The following is a 21,414-nucleotide window of genomic DNA, read 5'->3' as shown; positions in this document are numbered from 1 at the left end:
CATTGATTGAGAACCATTAAATGAACTGGCACAAATACAGAAAAGTTAAATCACATCTTACACCTCAGAATGGCCAGCCCTCAGATCCATTCATACAGGTGTTCCAGTTTAACTGGTGATATGTTGTCTTTATTCCAGATACGTCATTTTCACAAAGCGCCTGTGTGTGAAGTGCGGTGATCTACTGAAGGTCTCGTTGAAATAAACATCAAACAAAAACCCTTCACGAGTTAATGTAATGTGTCCGTGTCAGCATCACGTTGAGACAACAATATAAATTATATGGGTAGAAAGAAAAGTATAGTATAAACATCTTGAACGGGATTGGAAACAACGAGCCAAAGCACTTTTGGCCACAAAGCTCCTGGCCTGATGACGATCTCATTACGCCACCGAGCCGCTGAGATCTTCGGTGCGCGTCACCTAAATGAGGGTTTGTTTGCTTTGTCAGCTGTATAACACCAGATGTGCTTTAAGGTAACACCCATGTTATCTGGTGATAGTCCGAACACATAATAAACGCTGCATACTTAAAGGGGACATAGCATGCAAATTTCACTTTGTTAGTGCTTCTACACGTTAATTTGGGTATCTGGCATGTCTACCAACCCAAAAACTCTGGAAAAAAAACACTTGCGCGTTTTGTTATGGTTCCTCTAAGTCAGAAACGTCATGCTTGAGTGACTCGAATGAGCTTCCTGTGTATTGTGTCATAACAATACACTGGAAGTCTCCCTACATGGCCTTGGCCCTCCCCCCGCCCCCCCACACTCGTTACGCCGGGTTTACACCGGACGCAGCGAGGCTGCGATTCACTCACATGTGGCATTTGTCTGGATTGTTGGGACTGGGAGGCTGCAGCAGTTGCTCGGGCGCGACCGCTCGCTCTCTCATGCGTGAGCTGGAATTTGTGTCAACGCCACACAGCCAGCAGTGTGGAAGACTTCCGCAGTGTTCAGCGCTACTGTAACACTGGCACAAACACAGAGCCCCCACAGTCGTTATGCTGGGTTTACACCGGACGCAGCGCCATTCTCAAGCGCGCAGCCGCCTGGCTGTTCACACGGGACGCGCATTTCTCCGCGCTGGTCAGCCCGCGATTCTGCTTTCTCCGCTTGTTGTTGTACCCGTTGAATGTCGGGGTTCAGGGGTAAATGATGGTCTTCATAGCCCCCCCCACCCCTCTCTTTCTCTCTCTCTGTCTGCTTGTGTGCTTGTAGTGGATGGGCAGAGGGGGACATTTAATTATGTGATTGGGAAAATTAAAACTCCAGGACAACAGAAGGGGAATACAAAGTATGGGATGCATATTTGATAATTTATATCATATAAAATACGTAATTTATATCGTTTAAAATCATGGGGGGAGAGGGGAGCTGGCTCATTAGCATTTAAAGGAACAGGCACTCAAAACAGGTCACTCTGTGGAGGGCTGTTTTAGACAGGGTAAAAAGGGTGCTGTTTTAAATGATCCTTGTGGTATTTTGACCAAAGTATGTTACAGACATTTCATTAAGGCCCCAAGGAACCATATCAACTTGTGGTAAAATGGGCATACAATGTCCCCTTTAATACCAGGCTTCACAAACTGATCTTCACACAGGGAGTTATGAAGAATACACACGCATGGCCAGCTCCACGCAAAGTGCTTTCGTTTGACGCTGGTGATCATTACAATGCACACACACCAAACACATGTCATATGAAAACATCCCTCACATCAACAAGGTAGAAGGTCGTGCTGTGTTTTTGTGAGTAAAGTTGGTGAACGTGCTTCTATTGGACGTGTAAAGCTTCATGTGTCCTATCGCTGCTAGTTAAAGTCAGCAGACGTGATTTTAGAAAGATGTTCTCGATGATGAGGTTCAGTCATCGGAGAATGAAAACAACCCCTTTGTTTTTCGTAGTTTCTGCAATGCAAGTGTTGTTTTTCTGTGTGCAATCAACAGATGATCTGTCTGAAGTTTGTTGTCAACATGACACGTGTGACGAGGCAAATCTGGAAAACTAATTTAACGTCTTCATTGTCGAACAACGTGTTGTGTATTTCTTCTCTTCTGTCAGATGACTACGTGCTTTGTTGGAGCTGTGTCAGTCGAAGGAGTAAATAAAGTACCCTGTGTAACTATGACAAGTCTTGCAAATTATAATAAATAAAACTGTTTATATTTCTTTTTGTATTTTCACGAACAATGTGCTGTGGTGATACAGGCAATTGAGGACTCTTCAGGAAACATCATTAAAAATAAAGTGCCTTTTTGTGTCAGTATCATCTTCAGACATAACCACTTAGTTGTGGGGCTAAATATAAATGTGAAAGTAATCCCACCACGGGAATGTAGACAACTAAAATGCACACCTGCGCACTCATCTTCACGAAGTTCAAACTGCCATGGCACTACAAAAGTCACTGTAGAGACTATCCATTTATGTTCAGATAACCTCTATGGTTCACTAAACTAATAGCCACACTTCATACAGATATCTTTGAAGATTTGTTTGTTTCTTATCTCTCCTTTTTAGCACATCACAAAAATTTGTATCTAATACAAATGCTCAAAAGTATCTCATTGTCCATGTAAAAAACATCTACATCACACACAATATTAAACAAATAAATGACATGTTTACCTGTTGGTCCACATCCACAACATGGTTAGTTTGGGGCTGTTTGGCTTTTTTTAAACATCACAGTAAGGAAACAAAACAGAAATTATACATATGAATACAAATAGTACAAAAAAGCTAATTTGATCCATGTGTGAAACGTTTGACTAATTTTAATGATCTAAGCTTGTCCCAATTGCTTAAATAATTAGGAACGTCTTTTGTACCTGTGCAATTCAGTTTGCGAATTACACACTCAATCACCATCTGATGCTAACAATTCACACCTGGTGGTGGCAACACCTACATATATGGATTTTTCAGCTCGCTTGATTTGTAGCGAGTTAGGAGATTCAGAGAGAGACAGCGAGAGCGAGAAATAGCAATATCAAAAGAGAATTGAGAAGGTGATACAGCTTGGGAGATTGTTGAGGTGAGGTAAATTCAGGTGACGAAAATATTAGTAGTATTTAGAGCAGGGATAGTATAGAACAAATATTGTAGATATTAGATATAGGGTAGATTTGAGTAGCAATAGGCATAAATTAGCACAGGGTAATATTCAGATTAGTAACAGTGTAGTCAGGGACACATATATATTGAAAATGGTAGGGGAAATAAAAGACTTCCTGAGGCATAATGCCTATCCTTTTGGTTTATCTTCAAAAGACCAGCATATAATAAAGAGGAGATGTGAAAATTACACCTTTAAGGGTAAGTAGTAGGCCTTGTCATTCCAAACAATAAAAGGCACTGATGTTGAGTTACTAATATCATCATGGCCCTCAGATGGGCAGCTTCACTACATATGCCGGAAAAGGAAGCAGGGCGAGTATCTCGCCAAAGTTGTTACCTCAGCAGAGGAGGCAAACGATGTGTTTGTGGCATTCCATGCGAGTGAGCATGGAGGCCATTGTGGAATGGAGAAAACTGTGGATGCCATTTCCTTGTGGTACTACTGGCCTGGGATGAAAAAGTACATACGGAAATGGGTGAGCTTGATCTAATTTTGTCAGTAATCTCTGTGCATGGTGGTGTAAGTTAAACACACTCTTTCATATTCAATTTGTTTCTTTTCTCATTTACTGATTTCTTAAATTTGTTTAGGTATTGGAGAGTCCTCAATGCCAGGCCAGAAGGAATGTCCTCAAAATAAAGAAGGCTTACATCCCAATTGAGGGACTGCACTGAAATGAGTCCATAAGAACACATTTCCATAACATGCTCCCTTTCCTCAGGTAACTAAGCCACTTGAGCTTGTGGGGATGGATCTGGTTGGAAAACTCACGCCAACCAAAAAGGCCCACCAGTACATATGTGTTATCATTGATTATTTCACAAAATGGACAGAGGCCTATCCTTTGAGGACCAAATGTGCTGCTGAGGTCACTGAGTGCATCCTCGACCTCTTTCATAAGTTTGGTGCTCCGAAAAGGCTTCTCACAGACCAAGGAAGATAATTTGTTAATGAGGTAAGAACTCCTCATGCCATCTGTATCTTAAATTATATGGGGTCAATCTGAATGTTTCCACTTTTCTTTCAGCTCAACTATAATATCTATGAGAAGCTGGGAATAAAGAGAAGTCTCTGCTCTCCCTGCCACCCCCAGACTAACGGCTTGGTGGAAAAAATGAACGGAACTATTCAAAGGTATTCTAAATGTCTATTTGTGTCTTCATTAACACTGCAATCTTAAGGTCACAATGTTGTGTGTATGATCTTACAGGACCTTGACTAAATTGGTGGGTGACAAAACCAACACTTGGGATGGCCACCTCCAGACAACACTTTTTGCCCTAAGGACCAAAAAGCAATTGACTACCAGATACTCCCCCTTTTTCCTCATGTTTGGCCGTGAGGCCAGGTACCCATTCCCGAAGAGTATGTGGTTTGTAGGAAAGTACACATGTAATGTGTGTATCGTGGGAAAAAATAGAAATTATGTTTAACATCATGGTTGCTGTAACTCAACATTCTGATGCGTTTCTTGACACAGGTGACAGATAATAGTATGGAGGCTCTTATTGCCCAGGATACCCAATCTCCAGGAATGAAGAACCTCCATGCTCCCTACACCATGGCTCAAGCCAACAATGAGGGAGAAGATTAAGAGAAAGAGAGAGGAGATGGGCCATGACGACAATTTCAGAGTTGGCGAAAAAGTAATGACGGCCTATATACGCCAGGAGCAGAGAAATGGGGGGAAATGGAGACCTCCATGCCCGGCCCCTTCACAATCGTGAAATTGGAGGGGAAAAGTGCCGACCTAGTCATGGCGAAAAGTAAAGTAAGCAAAGTAAGTAAACATCGACCAGCTGACCAGGTATATTGAGCCTACGGCGCGTATTCCACACAAATGGCTGACCGAATCACCATCAACCATCTCCAGCCCCCTCACCCTCATCTCCAGCCGCCTCACCATCGCCCACATCTCCGGCAGTGTGTGTCCCTGCAACAGTTGGAATGAAAGTCTATTCATACACTTTGGAAACAGGTAATAGCAAATTATGAGTAAAGTTATTTTGCAAATGTTTATTGCAGGTAATATGTCAACTTTTTTCTACATAGTGGTACAGGAAATTTGGGCTGGGGAAAAGCCAGAGGTGTTATGGAGCAAAATAGGTCCCTACAAAGTTCTTACACACACAACCTCCGGGAACACCTTTGTCCAGATGAACTTGTGGAAAGTGAGGTAAGCAAAGTTTTCGGCATTTGAAATTTGTATTAACATGTGGGTAAAATTTGATTTAATTACAGATCATACCTCACGCTTACACTGAGGCAGGCAAAGGCAGGGGCTTTTTTTTCCCAAATGACTGATATTTGGCAAGGAAAGAACAAAGTACTGAGGAAGGTAAGTGATAAATGTGAATACACTGCATATTAGGGAGGATTTTTCTATTCATGCTCCGTCACTTGTAGGCCTTTTTTTTTTTTTTCTCTTTGTCCTATGTTTATTTATTCTGCATCTTAATATTAGAGCAGATTGCTCCTGTGAAAACCTGTTTCATTTTCTGTGATACTATATTGCATAAATGCAGGTAGATCCCCTGGATTACGACATCATGGTTGGAGCTGTTTGTGAGCAGCAACATTGGACACTAACTGTAAGGGGCTTTGGCTATAATCACAATACACACACACACACACACACACACACACACACACACAGCTCCTGTTTGAATAATTCCTTATTTGCCTTTACTAATTTGTCCAGGTGATGTATCCTAAACAGAAGCGCTCTGTGTATGTGGATCCTTTTCGGGCACATAAGGATGCATTAAAAAAAAATACAGTGCAGTTACCAGGTGAGGGGGGCCATGGTGTGGAGGGGGTTCACAGATTTTTGAACGAGGTATTATTCATTATTACTATGCTGCACAGGGCTTTCATGAGGCAGCGAGGCCTCAACTGCTCCCGCTGGTCCTGTGAAACAGTTTCACAAGCTCATCAAGGGGATGCAACATCATGTGGTGTTATTGTGTGTAAAGTAAGTGAACGTGCTTTGACTCAATCAGTTTGAAGATAAATGGTTGGTCTGTTTACGCATCCCTGTGTTTTCCACTTGTTTCTTGTTCCAGTTAGCAGACATGATTTTAAATGCAGAGGAAATGGATGACATTTTCAACAAGCCTGCCAAGTATGAGAATGCAGATAGGCCAACGGCTGATCCAAGAAACAGGTTGGCTACTTATTTTATTATTGTAAAACAAGAGCTATTTATTAGGAAAAAAATAACATAACTATGTTTCAAGAACAGATGATTTGTCTGGCCTATGTCGAGTGTGTGGTGTGTATGACGCAGATGTGCAATGGGTAAGGCAGATTTTAAGCACTTTCAGTTGATGCATGTCTTACTTATGGTAATGCAATACAGATTATTTTCTCTACTTCCAGATTGCTTGTACACTGTGTGACAGCTGGTTCCACTGCAGCTGTGTTGGGCAACCACCAGTGGATGGACCCTTTTATTGCCGGCTGTGCATGTCAACATGTATAATGTAATATGGCTGTTTTAACCGGCTCCATGCTTTTAAGGCATCTTAATTGCTTGATAAAATGTCAAAATAATAAGTGAAGATGAGTGCGCAGGTGTGCATTTGTTTTGTGTCTACACACTAAATAAAAGGCCTTACACCAAACCAGCAAACCATGACACTAGTTTTTTTTTTTCTGACTAAAAGCTCTTACAAGCCCCTCATTACTTGTGTTTGGATACTTGCTTCACACCAACCAGGATCGAAACGTGCACTAATAGTAAGCACGCAAACGATTTGTTGGTTTTGCTTTGTCTGTGCGCAGGATATAGCAGTTTTTCATGATGTCGTCCGTGCGGTAAGCACACGGGCGCAGCGGTGTCCAAATGTGTGAAGTATGAATGATAATTCAGAGGTTACGGTTAAATCAGGACTGTCACAAGTTAACCTGAGTGTATTTCCTGAAACAATAACACATGGTGGATGCTGCTTTTCAGCCTGAAGGGTGGCATAGTGGGTAGTGTCATTGCTACTACAATTAACTGTCTTTAAACCCCAGTGCAGAGACAGTACACAGAGCACGAGGCTGTACTGAAAGTTCAAGGGTGTTTTTTAATCCTATGATGCTGGATCGTAGATGCAGTTTAGATGACAGACGGCTAAAGCTACACAAGACAATTACTCTGATAACACGAAACAGAGCAACGGCGAACGAGAGACTGTGGTGACAAGGACAAATTGGCAATGACTGGGAGCACGACTAGGGTAGATATCCTGCCGGTGAGCATCTATCAGCGAATGAGCTGCAGGTGCACTGGTGAGCGGTCCCTGGCCCCGCCTCCACAGAGTCATCAGAGGGAGATTGCACACACCTGCGGAGTGCAGACAAAACAAGGGAAGGAGAAAAACAGTAGGGGGCACAGAGGAGCTGTGACGTTGACATTTTTAAGTGGACCACAGCGTATCAATTCCTGTGGTAGGATTTTAGTCACATTTATATTTAGCCCCACAACTGAGTGGTTTTGTCTGAAGATGATACTGACACAAAAAGGCAGTTTATTTTTAATGATGATGTTTCCTGAAGTGTCCTCAATTGCCTGTATCACCCCCCCCCTACACATTGTTTGTGAAAATTAAGAATCTGCGAGCTGGAACACCGGATCTTCAACCGACAACATCTGGGAGAGTGTAAACAAATATCACCAGTTGCCATGATCCCCAGTAAAACTGGAACACCGGATCACTCTGCCTCTCCACAACGAAACACTTGGCGAAAATCACGTAGTCGTAATCATCTACTCTCACGTGGAAGCGGAGGTTGAGCTCATCGTTCTGGATGTTCAGTAGAGGTGTCTGCGGTGAGACACTACGTGCTTCAGTAATGGAGACTTTCATCCAGACAGGATCTTTCGGATCGGGGACGCCACCTTCCCATGTCTGGACAGCTCTCTACTGAAGAACTCATCGGTGATGAAGGGAGGGACATTGGATAGGATCACCTTGGTGGCAGGTTGGGACAGAGGCAGCACCTGTACAAAATAATCTTTCACAGTGATTCCTGTCTCAACGACTTTAACCTTTTCCACCCGATCCAGGAAAACGACCACGGCGCTGTTCATCAGCACGGCCGACACAACCCTGCTGTGGCCGACCCTCTCCCCCACAGCAAGGCTGATGCCCTCCACGCTGCGGGGGAAGATGGCAGAGATCTTGATTCCATGTTTGCGGGTTAAGTTTTTTAAAGTTCCCGCTGGCCATGGAATCTGCCATGCCACCGGCAAGACACCGGTGAGGATAGAGAAAAGAAAACCCACATAAAACACCAAACTATAAACTACTGTGAACCTTTAACCAATAAACTGTGTGAAAATAATACTTGTTCCGCCACTCACTCACATGCCACAATCTCCCAGCATGCACTCCGAGAGAGAGAGAGCGAAAACACACAAAGTTAGTGACGTGGTAAAATAAATAAATAAATGAATGTGGAGGCAGAGAGACAGAAAGAAGGGTGCTGAGTGCATGATGGGAGATCCCCAGCAGTCTAGACCTATAACAGCATAACTAAGGGATGGCTCAGGACTCACCTGATCCAGAACTAACTAGAGGCTTTCTAAAAAAGGAACGTTTTAAGTTTTCCTTAAATGTAGAGATGGTGTCTGCCTCCCGAACCCTGGTGGTTCCACAGGAGAGGAGCCTGGTAGCTAAATGCTCTACCTCCCATTCTACTCTTACAGATTCTTGGAACCGCAAGAGAGCCTGTGTTTTGGGAGCAAAGTTATCTATTGGGACAATACGGTGTTATGAGCTCTTCGATATATTGAGCTCTTTGATATATATTTACTGTTGTGATCCCATGTTGTCCTTGAGCAGCTTCTTTTAGTAAAATTAGATCATCTTGTGCGTTAGTTCAAATGGATTTTGTGAACACAACATATGCTGTGAAAGTACAGTCAGATTAGTCAGGTATTGAAGGTCTTAAACTGCTGCGGTTTAAGGAAGGTGTGTGGTTTCTTAAATTAATGTGGACATATTTAGGGAATAAAGCTACAAATCTTTTGAATTTTGCAAACATTGAATTTTTAAATGAAATCCTTGAATTTAGGTAGCTGACAGAGTCTATCAAATTGCAAATATTGGCTAAATCATTCAGTCTGGGGCTTTTATCTACAGTATAACTTAAAGAAACAATATGGAACTATTTCACAATAAAATAACAGCTTTAAAATAATTTTAAAGGAAAGGGATTTGAAAGAGGGAGAATGGTGGCTCTTTCACTGCCAATTATCGCCTCTGATGCCTGATCTTGCTTTGTTACAATTTAACGTAAGTGGAATCATGTTTGAGTGTATTGCCTAAGTGTACTCTACTGTCAGTTGATATTACATTGATATATAATTGTATTATAAATATATTATGTTATATATATTATTATTATCATACACAGCAAGAAACATATCAAGCATTCTAAACAATCTCTTCATTGGCTGGCAGAACTGGCGTCTCTAGATATGAGGTCGATGGGATCCTCTTGCTTGTGGTTTTAGCCACTTTAGCTCAGCTTTTGAATGGACGTTTATTCTGACATTAGCTGACAAGGAACAGTTTTTTGATGGATGCACAGCTCTTCATTCCAGAAGCTTATTAAGCTGAGTTCACACAGGCAGCTAATAGACATGCATTAATTTATTCTTTATTTTGGGCTGAATTTCAAAAGTTTGCTCAAAAATTAGTTTGACAGTTGGATGGCAACACAGCTAAGGGCAAAGACAGGCTGAGAAGAAGAGAGGGAAAAGTGAAAATCCAAGCACAAGAATGACATAAGAGATGAGAAATAGACTGAGGATAAAAGCAAAACACCACAGAGGGTTAGAGGGAGACAAATAAGGGAAGTGGCAGAGAGCAATGGACAAGGTTGAGATAGAAAGCAAGAGATGGAGTGAGACTCAAATGAAAAAGAGAAAAAATATGGAAGGCAGATTTGCTGGTGTAGTCCAGTATGGAAGAAAAGTATGCAATCGTGCATCAGGGAATCCATCCCTGAGCTGCCTAATAAGGTCCCCTGTTAATAGACATGTCAGTCTGTGAAGAGAGGGAGGCTCAAGGATGACTGAAACACTGAATAATACAAGAGCAGCCGCAGAGTGCCACTGCTGGAGGGAGGATATTAGGACATGGAGGAAATCTCTGCCAGAGGTAAATTAAGTTTAAGCTCTAACTCCACTAAGATAATTCACTGGTTTATTTGGGTTCAATAAGATGAAGGTATTGTGTTAATTAAGGGACAAAAGATTATGGAATACACTTCAGAGGAAATGGAGAAGCTGCTCTGTGAAAGAAGGAAGGTGCTTGAGGAAACAAAATGCTAGAATCCAACTGAAATTAAAATCCACATTGTTTCACTGTTACAGCTCTGCAAGTAACATTTCCTGTCTCTGTCTTGAGAAACATGATTTATGGAAGGTTCATACAAAACGGGGGTGTTATTATAATAGTAATATAATAATTATAAAAAGTGATTATTCTAATTATAAATCAACTATCACTTAAATGTGTGACAGGGGTCATTGTGCAATGAGATGTTGCATGGCTGATTACCTGCCAGTCTGAACTATAAAAGCAACACACCAAATTATATCATTCTTCTCTTTTCCACAGAGAAATATAAAGAGCACATATGATAAAGACTGTTTGTTGTAAAATCCAATACATTAAAACTAATGTCCTGTTTCTTAAACTATTAAAATGAAAATAAAACATCTTAGATGAGGTGACCTAGTTTCATATATACATAATACTGCTTTAATGACAATTTACAAAAATGTAATTTAGATATTTTTTGTAAATTTTGTCCTCTGTGAATAAACCAGAAAGATTTAACACTACACACAACTTTGGTGATATTGTATCACTATTTTGTGGAAACAAAGCTCAGAATATAAAGTCAGTTTATGTTTTTGAACACTAACATCTCTCTTTTCCTGTCTGCCACTAGGTGCGTTTAACTTTATGCAGCTCTGACTTAACGTGATGCATGCTGGTCCTAACACAATGCATGCTGGTTAGAAATTTTGTCCGACTTCATTCAGCGCTGGATCGTCACGTGACCTTAAAACATCATGGGAGCGAACCAGCTGCAGTCAGACCGTACAGTTGCTCTGCAGCTGCAGCACCTTGGGGACGTCACAACTCTGCTCTGATTGGCTGAAGGCTTCAGTGACACACATGACGTGTCTTAAAAAAAAAATAAGAAGGAATTTCCTAAACTGCAAAAACATGATTTGGTGAAAAAGAAAAGGGCTGAGCTAGAAAACATAATTTTGTTGAAAAACTGGAATAAAGCACAATTCTAAGAATTCAGATGCGTATTGTGCTCCGTTTATCCATAAATGTAAGACTGAACCCCCTTTTTGTACCTAAAAAAGGTAATATACAGGAAAAATATCTACCCCTTACCATGTACTTACTTACTATATAATAGTTAACTATATATAGTGTTTTGCTATATAACAACTGGCAGTGTACATGTTTGTTTCTGTTATGTTATTTCATGTGTGCCTGAAAGAAAGTTCTCAGTCAACTTCATTGTTCCCTGTATTCTTTGTTTTTATTGTTGCAGTTGAAACGGATGTTTAGAAACCCTGTGAGATCAGCCATCGTTCTCGTCTCACTGATGCTACGAGAAGTAGAAAGTTTCCAACTTGATATCTGTTTTTTTACTCCACCCCTGCAGCTGACAGATCAAAACAGCCGCATTCAGACCAAGTCCAACTCGAATGCACCTATAGTGTCTGTGTGCTCAAAGACACAGACACACAAACAAACTCCTTACTCTAGATGAATCACACCCTTTACACAATGAATATCAATATGCATCCTGTTCTGATTTGATAGCCAGCTGTGTGTGTATGTGTATAAAACATTTTTTTTTTTTTTTATCACTGTGTGACTATAGAGGTTACTGTTATTACAAGTGTGCTCTTCGCATAGATTTTGTCCATGTCCATGATCCATTAAAAAAAAAAAATAATAATTTCCCCAACTCTAATCACTTTTTGTCCAAAATGAGATTTGACTCCTGTGTTTATACACACTTTAGCTCTCTAGCTTGCCTACAGCCATTATTCTGGCATTGCGCCGAAATTATCCCAAAACTGCAGAGCATATAAACTAATCCTGTGCTGCTATGTTGAGCCAAGAGTGACCAATTAGTGTAACTTCAATTGAGGGCTTTCAAAGAACATTGACAATTTCACAACTAAAAGTATGACACAAATAGGTAAAACCAAAGTAAGTCATTTTATTTTCGTGGTTACTCCCTGTAACAAAAGACTGCTTTCAATCCACTTTGTTTTAATACTTTTTCGGTATTGTGTGAGTGGGGGGGAAGACTAAATTCAGTTTTTCTTCAGAGGTTACTAATTGGCGGACCATGGTCCGGATCCAGACTCGGGCCATCCACTCTGGACTGAAACTATCTGCTTAGAAATTATCACTCTTATTACTGATTGCTGAATAGATCTGTTTCATAAAGATGGCAAACATTTAAGATATTTTGATACAGAGAACTATTATTAAGTGACTTAATCAACTGTACAATGACAAACTATAAGGAAGTGTTTAAGTATGATATTACACTGTAATTTATGGTGGTGAACTTGGCTGTAGTTCAATGCTTTGTGACAGGTATCAGACTTCAATAACTTTACAAAGCATTGAACTACAGCCCGGTTCATCACTCTTTTGGGTCCCCTGGACACATTTCTGGTGTCGTTTTTGCAGTTTGCAGTGCATTTCTGTATTTGCACGTTTCTTCAAGTTCTCAATGTGTTCTCAATGTGCGTTGACATTGAGCTCAATTGCTTTCTACATCCCAGTTTCTCTGCAACTCAATATGTTCTAATGCAGAGTAATGACTAAAAAGACTAATTCCTGCATACCACCAATCAATTTGTTACTTATCTTGAAAGATACACCTGCTGATACAGGACAAGTTCCCCCATATGTCTATGGAGACATCAAGTTTTAAGGATTTTCTCTCTCTCAAACTTTGGTAATTACCTATTTTTCAGACATTTAGGCCAAAACAACTTTCAAATGTATATTTATGAATGTTGTTTGATTTGAAATTATTCCCTTCCCGGTAACTGTCTCCCAATCTTCTTGTCTATTTTGACATATATTAATATAGACATACATTTGGGTCAAAAGCCGTGTCCCAAATTGGGATTAAGGTTAGGGTAAAGGTCCTCCAGGAAATGAATGCAAGACTGTCATGGTGTGTATGTGTGTGTGTGTTCCTCGTGTCAGTGGTGAATGCCAGTAATAGCCCATCGCCTGTTCTCTGTTCACTGACATTTAACAAAGTTGAGGCAGAGGAGGCAGAAGGCAGACAGTTTTTCCCTGAAAGCTTTTCAGTGGCCTTGGTAGCTTGTCTATTTGTACTGACGAAGTTTATTAGCACATTAAAGAATCACATTACACAATGGTAGATGAACTATACTGCACAAATCTATGGCAAGCCATTTGAGCATTTATTCCATATCCTTCATATCAAATGTCAGTCCCCTCCACTAGTTCGGTCTTTGTCAGCACAAGTTGGACATTTGGTCGCACTAGTTCAGCATCTTACTGTACTAGTTGAACAAAAAATCTTACTAGTCACTCTTTTTCAGCAACTAGTGGCACAGAAACCGTACTAGTAACACTGTGCGCCGCACTAGTAGCACCAAAGTCCCTACTAGTTGGCTTTTTGCCGCACTAGTGGCCCTCTGGACCGCACTAGTCATGCTGAAAGTGTTACTAGCTAACTAGTGAGCTGCAAAAGCTCTGACATGTAAGCTAGTCAAACATGGATTCAGCTCACTAGTAAACTAGTGGCCTACAATTTTCTGCACTAGTTGAACTAGTGGGAGCCAAAATGCACACTAGTAAGCTAGTGCAGGCAAAAATACCCACTAGTTTACTAGTAAAAGACTATTTTGACCTTACTAGTAAACTAGTGAGGTGCAAAATGTTTACTAGTTAGCTAGTGGGGTTGAAATGTGCACTAGTTGAAGTGTCTTTTGACTTTACTAGTTGAACTAGTGAGGCTAAAAGGGTTTACTAGTAAGCTAGTGACAGCGGAAATGCCTACTAGCGGCACAAGTTGCATTACATGCTAATGAGGGGCATAAATTGAAAAATGTAACCCTATAAAGCCTGATGAGGTTTCACTGTTGTGAACCGCCAGCTCCTTGCTTACTATCCATACAGAATAAAGCACGCAAATGTGTGTGTGTGCGTCAGATTCATAATTTTTTCAAACAACAATGAAACAAAGGTGAAAATGTTTTAACATTTTTTTATTTTGAATAGATTTCTAATAGATGTACGGAAATAGTCAAACCTCAGCTCTAGATGAACATTATTAACAACTTAATCTAAATATCCAATAAATCATGGTACTTTACAGAAAACACTTCGTCATAATCTATATTCAATCTATGAGGTGACAGGGTTGTCAGTCCGTGAATCCAATAGTGTTCCCTCCTCTCCCTGGAAAGTAAAACATCCAAGCTACCTCCTCTTGAGGGGAGTGATACCGTCTCAATCCCGATATTAATTACTGGCATTGCAGCAGCAGCACAAACTGCATTGTGTAAACATTGGTTAGCTATCAGAAATGATCATCACTAAACACAGTACAAGTCTACAATATAGCCCCCTCCTCCATTGATGTTTTGATCTTTCAATTTTTTTATAGTCCAAGGACTCTGGAGCCTCGGGAGTGGCCAGAGGTCAAAACCTTCCTCTTTGAAAATCCCACATCAGTAAAGTCCATTTCAATTCTATTCTGCTGGCATTACAGGCTTATTCCTCTTTTATTTTACTGTTGATACAAAAAAAATGATCCGAAGGTTCAGAAATGATCCAAATACATGAATATTCCATTGTAGGCCCACTGAAGGTATTATGCTATTATATTATGAACAACTAATCTGACTTATGTTTGGAGGTCAGTGTATGTGGGCTGCTGCCGCATTTACTATCGCCAGTAGGTGGCAGTGCTTAATGACCTGAGTAGCTTTTCTTTACTTTTTTTCAATTGAAAACTTGTCATATACAAACAAATAGGGCAATGACTAAAGTAGTGATAACATACTGTGTTTACTGTTCACAGGAATTACACATCTGTTAACATCCAGAACGTTATTTCACATACCTAAGGATGTCAACATATCATAACATATGAGCTCACAATGTGCTTCCATTTTTTAACTATGCTCCAGAATTATGGAATTCCCTACCCACGGCCACATGAGATGCAAGCTCTGTCAGCATTTGAAAAGTTATTAATCGGCTGTCACGCTTCCTTATCTCTACACATTTTATTGTTCTTATGTGTTTCTACGTTTCATTTCTATCTTTTAAATATCTGATTGTTCTTAGCATACCTGTTCTTGCTTTTTGCTGCCTCTTTTGTTTATTATACATTTTATTGCTTGGTTTTATTGTGCAGTATTTGCACTTGTTTTAATAAGTCTGTTTTTATTTTTTGTTGTTTCTTCACTTTATTGTAAAACACTGAGCTACTAATGAACCCTAATGAATCAACATTTAATCAAATATAATGTTTTAGGCATGGCTGCTAAAATAACTCTCTAATGCCATAAAAGAATGTTGCTAAAAGGTTTAGATCAACACAATTCAGAGTGGGCACTTTAAGGCTTTGAAACACAGTTTGAACACTGACCAATCAAAATCCTTGTCCCGCCTGCTTCATTTGCTTGCAGTCCACTAGTTTACTAGCGGACATTTGCGCCTCACTAGTGACACTTAGACGAGAGTGTTTAAAAAAAAAGTATTGTGTGTCATTTAATATAACTTTTGGAGAAGCTCCCCACTTTCTTATCACCACATGAATATGATAACTTGATTATACAGTGCTTCAAGGGGGACAAGCTTCTTGATGTCAGAGGGGTTTTCTGATTTTTTTTTTTTTAGTAGTTATTAAATATGAGGTGCTGTACTGTCCTGTAGACAGGGAGATAACAGCAGAGAGAATACAACCTATCATATGAATAGTAACATGTATGTCTGGGGCTGAGGACATAACATGAGTGGACTGTATGTGGTAAGATAAGGTAAAGCAAGTGAAACATACTATAAGAAAATGGTCATGCATAAGTTTTCTCCTGGCCAAACTGTACTCAGCGAAGTAAAAGTGAAATTAAAATTCCTAATTTGATTTAGGTGCTACTGGCAAAGTTGTATAACCACATTGTTTTTTGTACAGAAGCATCTGCAAATAGGACACCTGGAGTTTGGAGAGTAAAGCTCTTCCTGTTGCCAAATGCTGATCAAGTTGTCCTTCCATCTTATACTGAATGCTGTAAACTAAGCACAATCGGCTTAGGTAAAGTTAATGTACACACTGTGTTGATTTTTTATGTGAGCATGAACTTCAATCTTATTTATTTATTTAAACAGGAAATGTACTCCCATCAATATAACAGTTGATCTGCAAGTGTTGGATATGAAGTGTATTTACATCTCTTTGGCCAGTGTGCAATGTGGAAAACAATAAAAGACACTCATTTGCTCCACTTTTGGCAGCAAGAGATAAATGCATCAAAATGCATATCAGAGTATACATATATAAAACCTCAGCCTACATATACGTACAGTCTGGCATCTTTAAAGTCACATGATTTCATTATCCCATTTACCTTGCACGTATAGTGAGTGACTAATTTGGTCAATCAAACACCCTAAAAATCCAAACAATTCCACAATTTAGGGCCAACAACGGAAAAAGCCTGATCACCTATGGTTTTTAACTTTGTGCGTGGAATGGTAAGCATTGAGTGGTCAGCGGATCTTAGGGGGTGAGGCGAAATAGGGGATGAGTAGTTCTTAGGGCCAAAGGTTATGACTTAGATTTTTGTTTGGTTGAGCTGAAGGATGCTGTTTGCCATCCATGATTTTACATCCTCAATGCAATTTAAAATGGAGTTCACACTGCATGGATCACCAAATACACAATAAGGCTTTGAATCAACTGTAAGTCAATAGCTAATAAGACACAATACTTTGATTCAGTATATTGACATCATATTGACAACATTTTTGTTATTATTTTTTCCAGGGAACCCGTGTCATGATTTGCCAGGGGCAGTCACACAAGGAAGTACTGTACAACTTTCCTGGACTCTCTCAGAATTTAATAATTACATCTGCCAAAGCTTTCCAACAGTTAGCCTAAATGTAATTGGATTTCAGCTTGCAAGAGCTGATCAGACTTACAAAGATTCAGGCAAATACGCTGAAGGAGCTGAAGACAGCAGTTGGCAGAAGCAGGCTTTATATTATTCCCCAGGCCAATATAACACTGCCTTTACAGGTGAGATTTTGTTGTTCTTTTGGGCCAACACTCCTTTTGAATATTAGCACCTTGATAATAGTGACTAATTAGGCCCTTTGTTTTGTCCATCTAGGTCTCAGAAGCTGAAAGCACTCTACCAGAAACATCTCAACCGGGTAGACCAGAGACTGCTTCATCATCATCATCCACAACGCTGATGGCCAGACCTGCAGCCTCACCCACTGCCTTCCCAGCCATTTTAGTAGGTCCATCCCAATCCTCCACAACATCATCCATCACACCTCCGGCCTCACTCGCTGTCCCCCAGGTCACACACCCTGCTCCTACAGTACCAACGTTGGACACTGATGGAAGCTCACCAAGGACAGACTCAAACCCATCACATGTAAGTTATTGCAAAACAATAATATATTTCAGGGCTCCAAACTGCGACCATTTTTTTTATAACTAGGTCATATATCATGTGAAACACCAGGAAGGAGCGAGGGATGGGTACTGAAACCTGGTATTAAACGGGTCCTGGGGCTAAATTATTAAAGGTAAACATATGAATGTGTAGATGGAAAAGTTAGTCTGGAGCCCTTTATTTTGAATGTTTTGATTATTCATATTAAAGTAAAGAGTAATCTTAATGTCGAAGAGTGAGTTAATAACTCATCTGTTCAATTTTCAAATCTAACCTCAGTAAAAGACAGTTTGAATAAATGCTAAATCTTGTCAAACAGGAGGCAAGTTTGGATCCTGCACAGTGGCTGAATGCTGGGACCCCAGAGGTAAGTATCTGCACAATTATACTGTAGTTCAGTTTTTTAGCAAATGTGGTATTAAATATATTTTTCAAATATTGATGTTTTTAGACATTATTATTTCATGCAGCCTTTGTACTTGCAAGGTCTTTTACAGAAGATCACGTTTGGAACCACTTATCAGGTACAGTATTTTATAAGTTTACAAACTAGAACCATGTGTGACACTTCTTTTTCCACCCATAAACAGTGTCAATACTCATCTATTACATAGATTTTACAGAGAAGTTTGAAATTAGTTTTTGACAAGCCTGAATATGTAATACTGACACTTTGAATGAACGAAATCAGATTTTTTAGGACTCCCATCATGACTTCCTCGTTGATGATTCTGAGGATGGGGATGAGGACGAGGACAGTCTTTCAATTCATTTTGAAAGTGACGGTCCTCCATTGGTAAGTTTTATTTAATTTTTTTCATTAAAGAGTAGTGGTAGGTTTTTCTTAAAGAATTGTTCATTACGTCCACATACTTAAAATGAAAATAATTGTATATTGCCCCTTTTTCAATGATGCATGATGTACTTCATACATTTTATATACACTTTAGGAAGAAGTGGATCTTGCCACTATTTTGAAAAGCTTCCAAGAGGATCACCTTTATGGTAGCTTGGGATCCACCATTTCTATCAGGAGGAAGAAGCTTCTGGAGGGTGCAATAAAAGCTATCTCCAGTCACTTTCTGTTGGACCCATTCACCAAACATCGAGTTTGTAGGAGAAGATGCGGATGATATGGGGGGGCCACAGCGAGAGTTTTTCAGGTCTGAATACCTCAAGTAATTTATTAAATGTATAATAACAAATGTTTGCATGTTTTCAGGTTAACTGCACAGTAAAACAAATTCTCTTTTCTGTTGATTTCTTCTAGACTCTTGATGATAGAGGTACAGATCTCTCTTGGCATTTTCGAGGGAAAGGCCGGCCAGGTCTTTCTTTGTTATGATCAGGCAGCATTAGACCAACGTAAATATTTCAAAGCTGGCAACCTGATCGCTTGGTCAATTGCACACAGAGGTCCATGCATCAAAGCCCTGGATCCCAGCCTCTTCCAGTTAATGTGTGGCCAGGAGCCGCCACTGGAGCAGTTTGACTGGCATGTGCTGCCTGACCCAGATGTGCAAAGCAAAGTGGAAAGGGTGCTTATTATCATGTTCAGATTTATCGGGATTTTAAACAAAAAATATTTTTAAAACTTCTGGTGAAAGTTGACAAAAGCATTAAACAGCATTTCGTTTATATTAAATGACTAGTGCATGACAAATAATGGCTCAATCTGGGACTCCAGCTACATTGTTCTCACTCAGATTTCTCTCTAAGATACTACAGTGCAAGACTGCAGGGGACCTGACTGCACTTCAGCAAGATTTGGGTGACTGGATCGCTGAGTGTGGCGTCCCAGGCATATACATGTACTGTAAAGCCTGTCATGTTTATGAAGCCAGAACGAGTCTGCAGGTCCCGACCACACTGCGTTGTGTTCTGGTGCACAATCAAATGCTGGACAAAGGGTTATCTTGCTGAACTCAGGTTTATTCCTGTGATATAATCAAATAAGCTAAAAGGCTGTCACATGGATTTATCTCTTCTCATCAACACTCCTCTCGCAGTCAAATACAGCACAGACTGATGAGAGACAGGAACTGATGCGGTACATACTCTAACCCTCAAAATAAAAACTCAACATTTGTCGAAAAATAACAAAATAAAAGTACAGAAATGCAAATTAATACAATACTCCCAATACCAGGAAAAATAAACGTAAAAACAGTAAAACTGGTGAAGGGTTTTGGTTTAAATTAATACACACTATAAAAGAACACAAACCATAAGAAAAATTTAAATTACTGGGGTTATTTCCCATCTGTTACATTCACATAACCTACATTTTTGAGAAAGGGCTGGCATGAAATGTAGTCTTGTTAGACAATCGATTTTAGAAATGAATGCAAATGTTACTTACATTTTACTTTTTTCATGGCAGACAAAGAAAGTGATTTAAATTATGAAGAAATACTCATCTTCGTGACTGGAGCAGATGGCACTGTACTGTACTGTGTTTAGTGATGATCATTTCTGATAGCTAACCAATGTTTACACAATGCAGTTTGTGCTGCTGCTGCAATGCCAGTAATTAATATCGGGATTGAGACGGTATCTTGGATGTTTTACTTTCCAGGGAGAGGAGGGAACACTATTGGATTCACGGACTGACAACCCTGTCACCTCATAGATTGAATATAGATTATGATTTGAAGTGTTTTCTGTAAAGTACCATGATTTATTGGATATTTAGATTAAATCTGTTAAAACATTTTCACCTTTGTTTCATTGTTGTTGAAAAAATTATGAATCTGACGCACACACATTTGCGTGCTTTATTCTGTATGGATAGTAAGCAAGGAGCTGGCGGTTCACAACAGTGAAACCTCATCAGGCTTTATAGGGTTACATTTTTGCTGGGTGGAGCTCTTGCTGGAGAGCCAATAGGAAGCTTCAATTTATGCCCCTCATTAGCATGTAATGCAACTTGTGCCGCTAGTAGGCATTTTCGCTGTCACTAGCTTACTAGTAAACCCTTTTAGCCTCACTAGTTCAACTAGTAAAGTCAAAAGACACTTCAACTAGTGCACATATAGTGAAACATTTTGCACCTCACTAGTTTGCTAGTAAGGTCAAAATAGCCGTTTACTAGTAAACTACTGGGTATTTTTGCCTGCACTAGCTTACTAGTGTGCATTTTGGCTCCCACTAGTTCAACTAGTGCAGAAAATTGTAGGCCACTAGTTTACTAGTGAGCTGAATCCATGTTTGACTAGATTACATGTCAGAGCTTTTGCAGCTCACTAGTTAGCTAGTAACACTTTCAGCATGACTAGTTCGGTCCAGAGGGCCACTAGTGCGGCAAAAAGCCAACTAGTAGGGACTTTGGTGCTACTAGTGCGGCGCACAGTGTTACTAGTACGGTTTCTGTTGTAACTAGATGAACAAAAGCGCCACTAGTTGCTGAAAAAGAGTGACTAGTAAGATTTTTTTTCAACTAGTACAGTAAGATGCTGAACTAGTGCGACCAAATGTCCAACTAGTGCCGACAAAGACCGAACTAGTGGAGGGGACTGACATTTGATATGAAGGATATGGAATAAATGCTCAAATG

General features: G+C 40.0%; 1 long non-coding RNA gene across 2 annotated transcripts; it reads left to right on the top strand.

Moving 5' to 3' along the window:
* Nucleotides 1-17,624: 17,624 nt before the first annotated feature.
* LOC117769666 lies at nucleotides 17,625-19,668 on the top strand. Of its 2 annotated transcripts, XR_004615267.1 has the most exons (4): nucleotides 17,625-18,382; nucleotides 18,559-18,654; nucleotides 18,809-19,396; nucleotides 19,578-19,668. It is a non-coding gene; the product is annotated as an uncharacterized LOC117769666 (long non-coding RNA). The 2 variants fall into 2 exon arrangements; XR_004615266.1 differs by having other exon boundaries at nucleotides 17,625-18,654.
* The last annotated feature ends 1,746 nt before the right edge of the window (nucleotides 19,669-21,414 follow it).

This window comes from Hippoglossus hippoglossus, chromosome 10 (genome assembly GCF_009819705.1).
Source record: "Hippoglossus hippoglossus isolate fHipHip1 chromosome 10, fHipHip1.pri, whole genome shotgun sequence".
Lineage (NCBI taxonomy): Eukaryota > Metazoa > Chordata > Actinopteri > Pleuronectiformes > Pleuronectidae > Hippoglossus > Hippoglossus hippoglossus.
This window is presented reverse-complemented; position numbering and strand designations above follow the sequence as displayed.